The sequence below is a fragment of the Nycticebus coucang genome, chromosome 12, assembly GCF_027406575.1.
Source record: "Nycticebus coucang isolate mNycCou1 chromosome 12, mNycCou1.pri, whole genome shotgun sequence".
Lineage (NCBI taxonomy): Eukaryota > Metazoa > Chordata > Mammalia > Primates > Lorisidae > Nycticebus > Nycticebus coucang.
Genome location: NC_069791.1, coordinates 62,383,140 through 62,399,074, shown reverse-complemented (window position 1 = coordinate 62,399,074; position 15,935 = coordinate 62,383,140). Strand labels below are relative to the sequence as shown.

Sequence of the window (15,935 nt, the reverse complement as noted above, 5' to 3'; positions counted from 1 at the left end):
ACTGTCACAGGTCATTTTAATTCTCTCAGTTTTCATACCTGAAAACTACACTGCAGTGTTGTTGTGAGATAAATGCTGAGCTGGAAGTTAAATGGTGGGTTAAATTGTAATCTTTGAGAGCATGAGGTATAAGGGTACCGTGTGTGCTGTTGATAACCAGCGGGAATTGGCAGAGAAGGCCTTACATGTGCTGGGTTCCTAAGGGAGCTTTAGGCTCATGCGTGGCTTTTAGCCTCTTGGAGCAAAGGTCACTTGAAGAGTCTTCCTTCTTTTAGAGTAAAATATTTTAAAGTAACAAATACATGCTCATTATAAAAGATGAAATAGTGCAGATATAAAGAACCGTCAGGCTTGGTGTCTATTGCTCAGCAGCTAGGGCGCCAGCCACATACAATGGAGCTGGTGGGTTCGAATCCAGTCTGGGCCTACCAAACAACAATGACAACTACAACCAAAAAATGGACAGGTGTTGAGGCGGGCACTGGTAGTCCCAGCTACTTGGGAGGCTGAGGCAGGAGAATCACTTAGGCCCAGGAGTTTGAGGTTGCTGTGAGCTGTGATGCCACGGGACTCTACCCAGTGTGACATAGTGAGACTCTGTCTCAAAAAGAAAAAGAAGAACTGTCAGTATGGTGGATTGATTGACGTGGGAAACATTCCCTTCTGCTTCTTCAGACCCATAAAAATTCTGGAAAAACATAATAGCGATATTATTTAACATATTATCTCTAAAGCAGATGATAAAGAAGAGACTCAAAACCCAGACTGGTGAGTGAAGTGGAAGCTGGATGGCCCCAAAGGTGCACGTGGATGTGCACTACAGGGGCTGATGCTGTGGCAGTTGGAGGTGATTTCAGACTCTCACATGGCCGGTTGTGGAATGGTGCTCCTCTTCTAAAACCAGGAGCCACTTGTCTTCAAAATGTGAATTACAAAATCCTGTTTACTGGCCCCCATAGAGGGAAAGTCATTCACATAGAATCAAAATCCCAAGGCTGTGTATCAGGACTAGACCCAAGTGTACCCTATCTTCATAACATGGGAGCCCCCAGTTGAGAAATTAACACATACACTTGTTTGGACAGGTGAAATTCATGGACTCTGTAGCAAAGACAAACGCAAAACTAACCTATAGGGACTCCCAAGGAGAACAGCTCTTTCAACCAGGTCAGATGCAGTGGCTCATGCCTGTAATTCTAGCATCTGGGGGAGGCTGAGGCAGGAGGATCCCTTGTGCTCAGGAATTCAAGACTAGCCTTAGCAAGAGCAAGGCCTTTTCTCTATTAAATATGGAAAAATTAGCAGGCCTTGTGGGTGGGTGCCTGTGGTCCCAGCTACTTTGGAGGCTGAAGCAGAAGAATCACTTGAACCCAGGAGTTTGAGGTTGCTGTGAGCAAGCCTGATGCCACGTGGCACGCTAACCCTGGAAATAGAGTGAAACTGTCTAAAAAAAAAAAAACTTCTGCCATAGAAAAGGACCATCCATGGAGGAAGAGAACCATCATCAACACTGGCAAGTAAAACAGATGACAGAATTCACAAGAGCCGCAAGTCATAGAAAATCTGAAAGACTTTAAATCTCGAAGGTATTTGGAGGGCCAACTTGAGAAATGAATAGGTAGAATTGAAAAGGTATTGTATTGAAATACTCGAAGGTCCTGTATTGAAATATGGGCCTGGAATTAAAACCTGAGAAACTTGTGAAATCAAATGATAGACTGTGTGTATGTTGAAGAAACATCCAGTTCAGAATAAATAAACCAAATCACACCTAGACACATTGAATGAAATAGCAAAATATCAAAAAAGAAAGAGTAAATCTTAAAAGCTGCCAGATAGGAGAGGCTGATTGGCTGAGAAGGAAAGAGAAGGTACGAGAAGGTGCCTGTCTGAAGGCTTCTTCCTGCTCTCAGCAGAGGAGCACTTGTCCCACCTCTGACTGCCCAGCTCTTTGGAGCTAGTGAAGATGGACTTCTAAGGAGAAGTTGGTGGATGGATAGAAGAAAGAATCTTAGCTCCTGGCTCAAGTGGCTAAGGCACCAGCCACATACCCTGAGCTGGCGGGTTCAAATCCAGCCTGGGCCCACCAAACAACAATGACGCTGCAATCAAAAAAATAGCCGGGTGTTGTGGCGGGCACCTGTAGTCCCAGCTACTTGGGAGACGGAGGCAGAATCGCCCAGGAGTTGGAGGTTGCTGTGAGCTGTGATGCCACAACACTCACCCAGGGTGACAACTTGAGGCTGTGTGTCAAAAAAAAAAAAAAAAAGAATCTAGCCTCCTAAGAAAGGTGCACTGATATGAAAGGAATGTTTTTAGTCTTCAGCATGGGGTGATGGGGGGGGGGGAATGCATCAGATGCAAGGGGACAAGTTAGCTTGTTGGTGGCATTTTTACAGATCATAGCACATTGTGAAAGATTGGTCATCTAAAGCTGGGGTGGGAGATGCGTTTAATGGAAAAAGGACCATTTTGATGCTGATGTAATGGTTTCTGGAGTTTTCAGGTGTTGAGAAATTTTAACTAAGCATAGAGTATGTTTCTATGTTTTGTTTTGTTTTTTAAGAGGAAAACTGAGCTGAGGGAAAAAAATGAAAAACAAAATACAGTTACATGCTGCATAACTATTGGGCTGCATATGAAGCGGTGGTCCCATAAGATCGTAACACTTTATTTTTTACTCTACCTTTTCTGTTTAGGTATGTTTAGACACAAAAATGGGTTGCGTTGTGTTACAGTGTCTACAGCATTGAGCAGAGTAACATACTGTACAGCTTTGCAGCCTGGGAGCAACAGTCTATATACTGTAGCCTGGGTGTATTATAGGCTGTGCCATGTAGGTTTGCGTAAGTGTGCTCAGATTTGATTGGCATTTCTGAGAAGTATCCTCATTGTTAAGCACCTCATAACCACAAGATTTTTTTATCTTTTTTCCATGAGAATTCTGTAAAGCATATCACGGAAATAAAAAGATCATACAGTATCTTTGTCAGAGGCCTAAGAGTGGAATTGAGTGTTCCTTTGCCAGGCCCTGCCGATGAACAGTCCAAGGGGGCAGGAAGCTCAGTGTTTTTCACATCAAACCTGAGGATAGGTTTCTTCCCTCTAGGCTGCTGATGGTGTTTGGAGAAGACCTTGCCAATTAAATGTCATATTGGTGCATTTTTGAGGAGTGAATACCTAGTTTTCATAAGGTTTTCACAATAGGAGACATGTCTAGTAGTTCTGTCCCAAGTGTGCTCTTCAGCAGGTAGTGTGGTGTCATGGAAAAAACAGCCCATTTGAAGATGAGGACTTAATCCTGCAGTTTTATTCTCTATAAACCAAGGAAGATGCCACCAGCGTCACTGGGTTGTGCTAAGACAAGCAAAATCATACATGTAAGTAGTTCTGTACTGTCCCTGGCATCTTTGTGGTAGGTTCCTGGAGGATAGTAATTTTCTTTCTTTTTTTTTTTTTCTTTTTTTTGAGACAGAGTCTCATTATGTTGCCTTTGGTAGAATACTGTGGTATCACAGCTCACAGCAACCTCAAACTCTTGGGCTTAAGTGATTCTCTTGCCTTAGCCTCCCAAGTAGCTGGGACTACAGGCGCCTGCCACAATGCCCAGCTCTGTTTTGTTGTAGTTGTCGTTGTTTAGTAGGCCTGGGCTGGGTTCGAGCCCACCAGCCCCGGTGTATATGGCCAATGCCCTAGCTGCTGAGCTATGGGCGCCGAGCATAATTTTCTTTCTTTTCCTTTGATGGGATCATACTCCCTTACCCACAAAGTGCGGTGTGCACTTTATGCATGAGACAGTCACAGTGCTCTAGCCCTTTCACTGCTCAGTGGTCTCTATGCTGAGAAGACACTGGGTTGCAGACTGAGGGGATATGAACCTCACTCTGAAGGCACACGCACACCATGCGGTTCTTCTCCTTGCCATTTTCCTCTCTTTAAAGCCCCAGTAACAGAGAACGATTGGAACGTCCTTCCCCAGATAGCTGATGTTGCACAGGTGGCAGAGGGAGGGGAGACTGGCACTGAGCTCCTGAGTGTTCTTCTTGTGTGACCTGGTTTAGTTCCAACCAGGATCCCTCATTTGGGCTCTTTACCTTTGTGGGATGGGTGTGTGGGTGTTCTGGTTTCCTGGTCATTGTCACTCAGTGTAGTTGCCCTTTGTTGCCAAGGCAGAAGGGAGGGAAGGGTCCCACTGACCTGGATTCCACACCAGCTGCCTCTTGGGCGCTGTGTAGTTATGGGCTCCCCTGCCCCAACATGGGTGTCTTCTGAGTCCTTTTCTTGCTGTAAGAAAGGCTCACTTCCAGTAAGTTCTGTCTTCTCTGCCTTTAAAATATATCTGAAACCAGGTATTTTGGGAGGCCAATGTGAAAGGAATGTTTGAGGCCAGGAGTTTACGACCAGCCTGGGCAACATAGCAAGACCTTGTTTCTACAAAAAAATAAAGAAAAATTAGCTGGTTTGCATCTGTAGTCCCAGCTACTTGGGAGGCAGAGGTGGGAGGATTTTTTTGAGGTCAGGAGTTTGAGATCAGCCTGAGAAAGAGCACAATCTCATCTTTACTAAAAATAGAAAAATTAGCCAGGCATTAAGGTGCCTGGGCTGAGGCGGAGGATTGCTTGAGTCAAAGAGTTTGAGGGTGCTGTGAGCTAACAGCACTCCAGCCTGGGGCAAGTGAGACTCTGTCTAAAAAAAAAAAAAAAAAAAAATTTAGAATCAGACTCTCCCACTCTACCCAAGCCTCCATCACCTTCACTGAGACTGTCCTTGTTCTCCCGAGGCTTTTCCCATCTTGCTCACGTTGGTTGGAACACTCTTTCCCTGCCACATCTTGGCCCTTCACCACACAGCTGACCTGTGCCTTCCCCCCCAACTTTTGACCCTTTTCTGGTTCTTTCTTCCCACAGCATTGTCCTCACTGCCCAGTGCTCTGTCTTTGGACCTACACACTGCTGCTGCCTAGAACACAGTAGGCACTCAGAAGGGTTTCTGTGCTGACTCATTTCTGAGGTTGTCATTCTGCCTATAGTCTGGATTGCCCTCTGTCGCCTGGACACTCACTTACCTGCCTTTGGTGAGGTGGTGGGAGTGTCTCCCACATGAAGAATTCTATCACTGCCAGTCCCCGCATCTGTTCGCAGAGCATGGACAGGCTGAGTGCTCTGTGGCCAGGTGGCACGCAGCTCCTCTGACATGATTGTAGCTGTACCTGTCAGTGTCTGGGAATGGTGATGAATGATAAAAACAACTACTTCAAATAAAACACACAGAGCACATGCCTTGGAAATGGTTTGCCCTTTCTGTTCACTAAATAAGTATCTTTGAAATTATAAAAAAAAAAAAGGAGGCTTAAAAAGAAATAATCCATTCACACTACCCTTTCAGCCATCAGCTTTCTCTTTTTGTGTGTTCCTTTCTGTTCCTTTCGCATGTACTCGTATTTCTGAGACCATTGAACTCTTAACATAAATCTGATTTGTAGATGGCCTTCAGCCTCTCATCCAGCTCTATGCACTTCAGCATGATCAATGTTATGAAGCATAGCTGGGTTATATTTTTCAGAGTTATCATGAAAACTGACCATACCATTCTTCTGATTAATACTTGCAAAAATCTCACCATGTTCTATCATGTGTAGAATATATTTTTCTACCTCTTAAGGTCCAGATAACTGCACACAACTTGCCATATCTTGTAATGATAGAGTTAAAAAAGTCTTTGTTAGCCTCTGAAAATTCTTCTTCTTCTTCTTCTTTTTTTTTTTTTTTTTAGAGACAGAGTCCCACTTTATCACCCATAGTAGAGTGCTGTGGTGTCACAGCTCACAGCAACCTCCAGCTCTTGGACTTAGGCGATTCTCTTGCCTCAGCCTCCCGAGTAGCTGGGACTACAGGTGCCCGCCACAGTTCCCGGCTATTTTGTTGTTGTTGTTGTTGTTGTTACAGTTTGGTCGGGGCCGGGTTTGAACCCCCCACCCTCAGTATATGGGGCCAGCACCCTACTCACTGAGCCACAGGTGCCACCCTGAATATTCTTCTTATAAAGAGATGACATGCATTGCTTCACCAGTCCCATGTTGTTATCACGAGTGAAAGTTTCACTGTGCTTGTTCACCATGTTTTGAAGTTCTGAAGGGTTATTAGTTGAATAAACTTGTGCTAACTCTTGGTATGCATTGCTAAGAGGCTTAATGAATCTACCTGTAATTTGAGGTGTATATTTTGGTAGCTGTTGTACTTTTCCCAGTAATATCAAAGACACTAAAATATACTTCTTAATATGATTCCAACATGATATGACTGACTGCCATGGCAGGAGTAGTTATAGCCGGTTCATAAAAGAAGAGTGCTTGTTCAAATTTCTTCAGCCCAGTATAGATCATCCCCCCATAATAGTAGTAACATAAAAAGTGCTTCACATTAGGCGGTGCCTGTGGCCAAGGAGTAGGGTGCCGGCCCCATATACCAGAGATGGCCGGTTCAAACCCAGCGCTGGCCAAAAGAGTGCTTTGCATTGTAGGCTCCATTCTCTTTACAGATGTCCATCAGATCCACATCAAGATACAGGAGAGCAGGCTTAAAGCCTTTGGCCAGTAAACAAAGCCGGCAGAGGTCGGCATGGATTGAGGTCAGCTGTTTGTGTTCATCTGCATCTTGTCTATGGCTTCCTTACGGATGCCAGTTCCTTGCAGGGGCTGTTTTCTTTCCACAAGTGCATTTGTTAGCTGATGGCAAAGTCCAGCAAAAGTGTCTGTTGCATATCGAATGTGCTCCCCATTACAAGTACTGATGAACAGCTGAACCTGTGAGAATAATGTTTCAAAGTCAGGAACACTGGGCATAGAAAACTTCACAAACAAAACAGCAAGGACGCCCAAGGAGTGTCCTTGTACATCTAGAGCCCCAAGCACCGTTTCCAGATGGGATACGTTCTTTGCAAGGAGTTCCCCACTCTTGTTGATCAGTTCACAAAGCTGTGTTATTTGTTTGCCCTTGGGCTGAGAGCTGTCGGACATTATTCACAAACTGCTCCAAGGCAGACGCCATGTTTCCCCCTAGGTGGCCAGAGCTGCACAAACAGCTCACACGAAGTCAGCCATTGTAGATGGCCATTTTTAACATCATTTTTTTTTTTTTTTTTTTTTAAGACAGAGCCTCACTCTGGTAGAATAGAGTAGCCCTGAGCAGAGTGCTGTGGCATCATAGCTCATAGCAACCTCAGGCTCTTGGGCTCAAGAGATCCCCTTGCCTCAGCCTCCTGAGTAGCTGGAACTATAGTTGCCCACCACAACACCCAGCTAGTTTTTCTACTTTTAGTAGAGATGGGGTCTTGCCTGTAGCTCAGCTGGGTCTCAAACTCCTGAGCCCAAGCAGTCCACCTGCCTTGGCTTCCTAGAAGTCTGGGATTACAGGCGTGAGCCACCTTGCCCAGCCTTTTTACATCATTTTTAACTAACATTTTATTATTTATTTATTTATTTTTTTGCAGAGACAGAGTCTCACTGTACTGCCCTCGGGTAGAGTGCTGTGGCGTCACACGGCTCACAGCAACCTCTAACTCTTGGGCTTATGCGATTCTCTTGCCTCAGCCTCCCGAGCAGCTGGGACTACAGGCGCCCGCCACAACGCCCGGCTATTTTTCTGTTGCAGTTTGGCCAGGGCTGGGTCCGAACCCGCCACCCTCGGCATATGGGGCCGGTGCCCTACTCACTGAGCCACAGGCGCCGCCCTTAACTAACATTTTAAAACAAAGCTTTCCTCCTTTCAAAAAATAAAACACACCATTATGAAAAATACAGAAAACATGGAAAAGTTTAGAAATAGAAATGTTTGGTACATTTTACCATATTTTTAATTTTTTCCCAGATATTTGGAAAAGCATAGCTGTTCTCAGGTTTCACAAGTAGCTTTGTTGCCATAGTGTGTGGGGTAACTAATGACCAGACTCTCCCAGTTTATCTAGTTCTGTAGTCCTTTTGTTGTTTTTGAGATGGGGCCACACTTTGAAGGGCCAAGGGGATGCCAGGCCACCTAGGTTGGGAGCTGGTGTCTTACTGGGGCATCTGGGTCACAGAAGCCCAGGTTGGTCACCTGCCTTGGGATGCCAGAGGCTGGAATTATCACCCTCAGTGTCAAGAAACCTATTCTCACAGCTGGTGGCAGAACCAGGCCAGGACCTGGGTCTCCTAGCCAGATCTCTATTTTAGTGGCTATTTTTCCTTTTCTTGTCTATGGAAGGGGTATGTCATATAGTCACTATCTTGGAATTATTGATCATGGTACGAATTTGATATTTTAAGCTTACAGTGGAAATTTGCTCCAGAGGTGCGAAGAGCTTATTTGTGATTTGTGCATATTCCTTCTAAAGTAATTTTGTCCAGTGCTATGATATCTTCTTCCTTTATTATAACCATTTAATATTTTTCTTTTATAAGATTGTTTATATTAATATGTATTAAATAGAGAATGTGAAAGTCTAAGGCTTCCTGTATTTGCCCTTTGTTCTACTGAGATTATTTCCATTTCCTGACTATTCAGAGGAAGCCTCTGAGTTGATTATTCTCAGTTAAGTGACTTGACACTACATTTATTTAAAGGAACTTATTTCATTATAACATTCGCTGAGGTTTATAAGGAATATTAGTCACTGGCTAATCAGACAATGTACTCAAGAAACTTCTTCAGTTTGGGGTCTGAAATATGAGAATGGACAGATGAGGCTGCATATTTATACAGTCTTTTCAAAATTATTTTTGTAATGGTATGAAAAGATTTCCCAGGATGGAGTATTCACAGCTGGGAAAACAGTTGTTGCTTTGAAGATGGTTTTCCCAGGCACAAAGCTCACGTCTCCTGCTGTTAGGACCATAAACAGTGTCTAGTTTAAACTTTCTCTTGGTGATTTTTAATGGCATAGGATGGCCTTTTTCCATATAAGCTACACTATCTTCTCTCAGGAGTACATTCTTATTAACTCAGAGGAAGACTGTGCTTTCAATTGCCTAAATACCAGCCTGGATGTCACTGTGAAGGTGTGGCTGTTGGTTTATGTGAATATCTTGGAGACCAGTGACTTACCAGGTGCTGATGAGCTTTCCTTTTTGTTCTCATAGGTGATATTTTTATTTTTGCTTATTTACTTATTTTAGAGACAGGGTCTTGTTCTGTGGCCTAGGCTGGAGTGCAGTGGCGCAATCATAGCTCAGCAACCTCAAATTCCTGGGTTCAAGGGATCCTCCCGCTCCAAACTCCTCAGTAGCTGTTGTGTGCCATAACATCCAGATAGGTGATATTTTTAAAGGCTAATAAATAAAAGTTGAAGCCCTGGCCCTGGCGGGATGGTTAAGTTTGGTCTGAATGATGTCCTTACCTCCTGCGGGCCTTTGTGGGCCTCACAGGGCCCTGCACACGATTTAGGACTCAGCACAGCTGCCGCCTCAATCCAGGCACTTTGGTCCAGCCGCCTCAATCCAGGCACTTTGTGAGATGGTAACCAGACAGGGTCCAGCCATGTGGGTGCAGGTCATTGCAGTCACCATGCAGGTGCCTCCAGAGAGCATGGCAGGTGCTGGTACAGGCATCAGTTAGGGAACACTGAGATCCCGTAGGTGGGGTCGAATCTACCTCACTGTCAGAGGTAAGGGTTCGGGGACCCTGGCTCCTCCCATCCCATGGTTCTGCCACTCTCCTTGGCCTTGTGGCCAGTCATCCCATGCTATTTCTGGAATGGGGCAACCCCTCTGTGCCCTGTGTTCCTTGTGTGACATGAAGACAGCTGAGGCCTGGCTCTGGCATCAGGCAGATGCTAAGAGCAGCACGTGGAGGGAAAACACAGTGCTTTCTTGTGGCAAACAGTAAATACTGCTGTTACCTGTTTAAATTAAGCCATATGTGAAAATATGATCTGAATTTCTGAAGTCTTGGGTTTCATAGCAGGAAGCCTGGTGGTACAGTTGAACTTTGGAAATTGAAATACAAATAAAGGGTAATTCATGTGATGACGGCTTTCTCAGCCACAGATACTCTGAGATGACCACATGTTTTTGTAGTGTGGAATGTCATTCTAACAATTATTGTGTTGATAACACCTGACAGCTACTTTTTCTTTAAAAAAAATTTTATGGGCTCCGGCGCCTGTGGCTCAAGTGGCTAAGGCGCCAGCCACACACACCTGAGCTAGCGGGTTCAAATCCAGCCTGGGCCCGCCAAACAACAATGATGGCTGCAACCAAAGAATAGCCAGGTGTTGTGGCGGGTGCCTGTAGTCCCAGCTACTTGGAAGGCAGAGGCAGGAGACTCCCTTGAGCCCGGGAGTTGAAGGTTGCTGTGAGCTGTGATGCTAGGGCACTCTACCCAAGGTGACAGCTTGAGGCTCTGTCTCAAAAAAAATTTTTTTTTTAATGAAAATGCCTTCCTTGGGTGGAGTTTTCCACCAATAGCAGCTTACACTTTTGTATTTTCACCCAAAGGAAATCTTCCACCCAGACCATGGTCACTTGTCATTTGCCACACACAGGCTTGGGTATGTTCCTTGTTGTTCAAATGGTAAAGTGCAGAGAATTAAAATGGTCCTGTGGTCCTCGTGTAATGGTAAATTTATTCATTTATTTATTGTTTGAAATTCATTGAGGTACCAGGAATTAGGTTACACTGATTGCATTTGTTAGGTAAAGTCTCTCTTAAAATTGTGTCCCACCTCCAAGAAGTGTGCCATACACTGTAGCCTCCCCTGCTCCCTCATTCCCCTACCCCCCACCTTGAATTGGTTTGAGTTTTTCTCTTATGATGATTTGTATTAGGTCATCTATTGCCTTCATATTAGAATTGAATACATTGGATTCTTGCTTCTCCATTCTTGTGATACTTTACTAAGAAGAAAGTGTTCCAACTCAATCCAGGTTAATACAAAAGATGTAAAGTCCCCATCTTTTTAAATGGCTGAATAGTATTTCATGGTATACACATACCACAGCTTGTTAATCCATTATTGAATTGGTGGGCATTTAGGTTGTTTCCACGTTTTGTCTATGGTAAGCTTATTTGAAATTTTTTTTTTTTTTTTTAATTTTTTTGAGACAGTCTCACTTTGTTACCTTCGGTAGAGTGCTATAGTGTCATAGCTCACAGCAACTTCAAACTCTTGGACTCAAGTGATCCTCTTGCCTCAGCTTCTCGAGTAGTGGCCACCACAACTCCCGGCTATTTTTTTAGAGACAGGATCTTGCTCTTGCTCAGGCTGGCCTTGAACTCCTGAGCTGAGGCAATCCACCTGCTTCGGCCTCCCAGAGTGCTAGGATTACAGGCACATGGTACATTTATTTTGAATAAGATTAACAGAGTACCATTCTGGTGGGCCCCAGAAGGGGGTTTTGGAATCTTCCTTATTTTGGCAGCCACATACTATAGCACTAATTACCCTTCTATGTGTGAAGGCATCTCCTTTGCCTCCTTACTGGGTGTTCCCAGAGGGGAGAGCCCAAGTCCTCCAGGACGGATACATGGGTGCCATGTGGAGGGTGTGCCTGTGTTCATGTGCATCTGTGCATGTCTGTGTACACACAGGACTGGGGTTCCTACCAAGGAGGTTCCTGCTCTTGTAGGGCATCTGTGCTAGGTGGTTCTACCTCCCTCTCTGCCAAGCCTTGCTACTGGCCGAGAGCCTGGGCTCACAGCGTGCTGTGCAGGTCCCTCCTGTGGGCAACGCTCTCAATGGTTCATTCAGTGCTGGCAGGTGTTGCTGAGCAATTCTGTGTCCCTAAGTACCTGTGGGGTCCAGATGCTGGTGCTCTTGTCCTGGTTTGCTCTTGTGGTGTGCTATCTCAAGCACGTCTCGAGAGGCGATGTGAAGTAGAAACTAGGGGTGGAGGTTAGAGATAGTGCCATGCATACAAATTGAGTTTCCTGGTAGTTTATGTTTTGTAAGAAACAAATTCAAACATGTGGCCTTTTCTTTCTCCTGCTCCTGAGTTCTCTTCCTTAGAACAAAACACCCCCAACTCTGACATGACTGGCTCATCCAAATAAGGGACTTGAAAATTAGAACTGTCCCAAGGTTTATACAACCTTATGGACCTTTGTTTTTAAAAAGAAAATAGAACTTTGCCCAAGAAAACAAATGAGGGGAATTGTTTTTCATGCTGCACGTGGGAGCTTCCAGTGAAGCCAGGAGCCCTGGATGGGGCAAACTGAGCGCTGCAGCCCTGGAACTGCAGCCTGAGGCCACCCATGAGGAGCCACCAGGCCCTGGGCACAAGGCTGCTCCTCCTGGGCTTCTTACCTGGCTGCGTCTGAAAGGATAGGGGAATTTATGTCTTTTCTTCAGGATGAATTATATGTAGAAAATTCAGTCTCAATTTTTTTTCCAAGTTTGCCTTTTCATTATTGGCAGATTAAGCTTTACTTGGGAGTTCATAAAGGAAAACAGTACACTCTCCTTTATAAGTGAAAGGGAGGCAGGGAATTCTGCATGTCTCTGGTGCTTCTGGGGAGGAGGTGAGTGTGCACTGAGTGAGGGCTCTGCCCTGAGTGGTGTCTGCAATGGGGGCAGCCACAGGATCAGGAGTAGCTCAGAGCATGGGTCATCTTGAGGGGAGCCCCTCTTGGGCTGGGGTGCAACCACGGCAGAGGTGCTGACTGTGAGGCTTTGGGTCGGAGTTAGGCTGAGTAGCCTGCAGTGAGTGTTCTGCCCTTCCCCATGCTCCCCGAACCCCATTTCCGACCCCACCCATCCAGCTTGAGCTGACCCTTGTAGGGGAAGCTTCTTCCCTGTAGAGCAGGCGTCCTCAAACTTTTTAAACAGGGGGCCAGTTCACTGTCCCTCAGACCATTGGAGGGCCGGACTATAGTTTAAAAAAAAAACTGTAAACAAATTCCTATGCACACTGCACATATCTTATTTTGCAGTAAAAAACAAAATGGGAACAAATATAGTTCACACCGCTTCATGTGGCCCGCAGGCCGCAGTTTGAGGACCTCTGCTCTAGACTATATTTTGAGGCAAAGAATTGCTGTTCTTTTTCTCTGATGTTTCTAATTCTGCATCTAATTTTCCTGATGTTATATTTAGTTTCTAGCCTTTATTTATTTTACATTTCAAAAACAGATGTATAGAAGGCAAGATGTGCTTTGAAATGTTCTTTTGGTTTAAGACCATTTTGTTTGGGGAATGACAGTGACTTTAGTATTAAATTCTAGGTTGGGCCTAGTGTTCTAAACTTAGCAGCTGTGATCAAGTAGAAGAATTTTATTTATGGTTACAGATAAGCATGATACACGGTAGACTTTTTTCCTTTTTCTTTTTTTTTTTTGCCCCCCCCGACTTTTTTCCTTTTTCTTTTCCCCCTTTTTTATTCTAAATTGTGCAAATCTGGAGGTACATGCAACTTCAGAGAAATCATGCCCAAATCAAGAAATAAAACAGCGCTGCTGCGTCTTCTTATGACCATATCCTTGCCTTTCTTTAGAGCTTGTGTTTTGCTTTCCTGGTAAGCAGCCCTAATACCACAGTTTGGTTTTACTTGCATTTGAACTTTATATGGGTGGAGTTGTGTTCTGCATTTTTTTTAATTTGGCCTTTTTTTGGCTATACTTTATAAATATCCACGCTGATATATGTAGCTCTACTGTTAATTTTTATCAGTGTATGAATGTACGATAGTTTATCCATTCTCATATTGATGTCACTTGAATTGCTTCCAGTTTTTGGCGATTGTAGACAGTGCTATGATGATACTCATGTGCCCTGTCATGCATGTGCACAAGTGTCTCTTGGGATATTCCTGGGATGGATTCTTCATTTCCACTGGATAAACCCAGTGAATTAGTTATTTATTGCTGTGCACCAACTGGCTACAATCAGTGGCTTAAATCGACACAGGTTGTGTGGGTCAGGAATCTGGTCCTCTGACTCAGAGCTGCACATGCAGATACAATGAGGGTGCCAATCAGGGCCACAGCCCCCTTGAAAGCTCGATGGGGGTGCTCTGCATCTTACCTCCCTCAGTCGTATTGGAAGGACTTGGTTCCCTGTGGGCTGGTAGACTGAGGGCCTCTCCTTTGTCAAGGAGAAAGTGAGCAAGCACAAGCACAAAACCTGGGTGTCCCAATCTCAGAAGTGCCATCCTATCCCTTTTGCTGTGTGGTGTGTTAGAAGCATGTTACCAGGTGCAGCCCACATGCGAGGAGAGGGTCACATCAAGTGTGTCAGGAGTGGGACCCTTTTGGAAGTAGCCTCCCCTAAATCATGTTTATACTCTCACTAGCAGCTAGTAAGAATGGGTGATGTGCCTTTCTCTTGACAACACTTAGTCTGGTCAGGCTTTTTAATAATCTTGTGGGTTTCAGTAGCGTGTCAGTGTAGATGTGCATTTACTCGTGCCTGAATCTGAGCATGTCTGTGTGTGTCTCTGTGTCTCTGTGCCCTAGCTGATCTCGGAACCGGAGGCTGGAATCCTGTGGCCTCCATGGACTTCCTGGCAGACTGTGTTCGTGCCATGAAACAGGTCGGTGGGCTCAGAACACACTTTCCACCCTCCCTGGGGAGAGAGAGTTCTCTTTGTTGTGAAGATTTCTGCAGGCAAATCCCTTTTGCTTTTTGAACTCTGCCTGTCGAGAAGTTGGTAGTTTGCTCTGCATTCAGCTGGCCATCAGCCATCACCTCTTGAATCAGAGTGGGCAGAGTTAAAGGATGAGACAAGTGAGCTGAGACAGCAGCCGGCTCTGATTGTCTTCATTTCTGGCTGGTGGATGTTTCTGAGTCAGCAAAGGAGAATGCTGTCTTGTTTTCTAAAGACTGAGTGTTCTGAGCAGGGCTGTGGCCATGTGAGTGATACCCACTTCCTTGCTTTCTGTGACTTAACTGGGTGGCTGCCATCTCTCTGGGACTGTGGCTGTCCCCTCCTTTGCAGTGAATTGCAGGCTATGTGGCTGACCTGTGTCCATTGAACTACTCACTGAAACCCATTGCTTGTAGAGCCCTGTGCCAGGAACTTAACATGATTACCTACAGTCCATTCTCACAAGGAACTTGCATTACAGTGGCGAGAGAGACACCTGAGCGAGAAAGCAGGCCAGGAGGCTGCAGGTGGAACAGGCCCTTTAGTAGGTGAGCAGGTGGCTACCACAGGGAGGGTGCAGGAGGAAGCAGGGCAGTGTTGTCTTTCACTTGTGTTTTCCCCTTTAAGAGGCCTCATATCAGTAGATGTTGGCGTTAACAGAGCCAGCCTTCTTATTGGCCACTTTGAAAGTCACTGGGCCTTCTGGAGGCTTCTTTCTTGTGATAAATTTCAGGTTGTTTCCATCCCAGTTCCCAGGTGTGACCCCTGCCCCCAGGACAATTGGAGACTTAAGGGTAACTCTGACGGCACAGATCTGGGCACATGTGGAAGCCGAGCTTGCGGTTGTGTGCACAGATGCACACCTGCTGAGGTAGTGTGTGTGTCAGCTCGGGGCCATCTGGAATGCCAAGAGCCAGTGCCAGGGCTGCCCAGGCCTTATGTCCCTTGAAACTGGTGCTCAAGGCTGAGTGGACCTCGAGCAGCTCTGATGGGGCTATGCCTGGTATGGAGGGTCCTTTCCTGGAGGCGCCCAGGTTGGGGATCCTGGGTGAAACCCAGGAGTTAAGGACACACTTAGTGGACAATGATGGGCTGGGAGTCTGGGGGCATTTCACAGATAGCCTCTCCTCTGCACCCCGTCTCTTATTTCTGGTACCAGCTGAGCCAGCTCACTACTCACCTTCCAGGAAACTAGAAAGGCAGAGTGCTAATTTAACCTGAAATGAGGCGCTGCAGTGTTAGTCTCTGAAAAGGTACTCAGTGAGTACTTCCCAGGCAATTGGGCATTCTCTTCCCCAAGTCTCAGATGAGAAATCTTGATGGGGAAAGGTGGAGCCAGAACCACCTCCCTGATCTGAGAGGAAAGGCCTGAGTGTGCCGC

General features: G+C 45.5%; 1 protein-coding gene and 1 pseudogene across 3 annotated transcripts in view; one reads left to right on the top strand and one right to left on the bottom strand.

The window, feature by feature from the left end:
* The window catches only part of C12H7orf50 (chromosome 12 C7orf50 homolog), a 145,255-nt gene that overhangs the window by 32,056 nt on the left and 97,264 nt on the right, over nt 1-15,935 (top strand). The gene's annotated exons all lie outside the window — the stretch shown is intronic.
* Nucleotides 5,461-7,046, bottom strand: LOC128561058 (COP9 signalosome complex subunit 3-like; annotated as a pseudogene).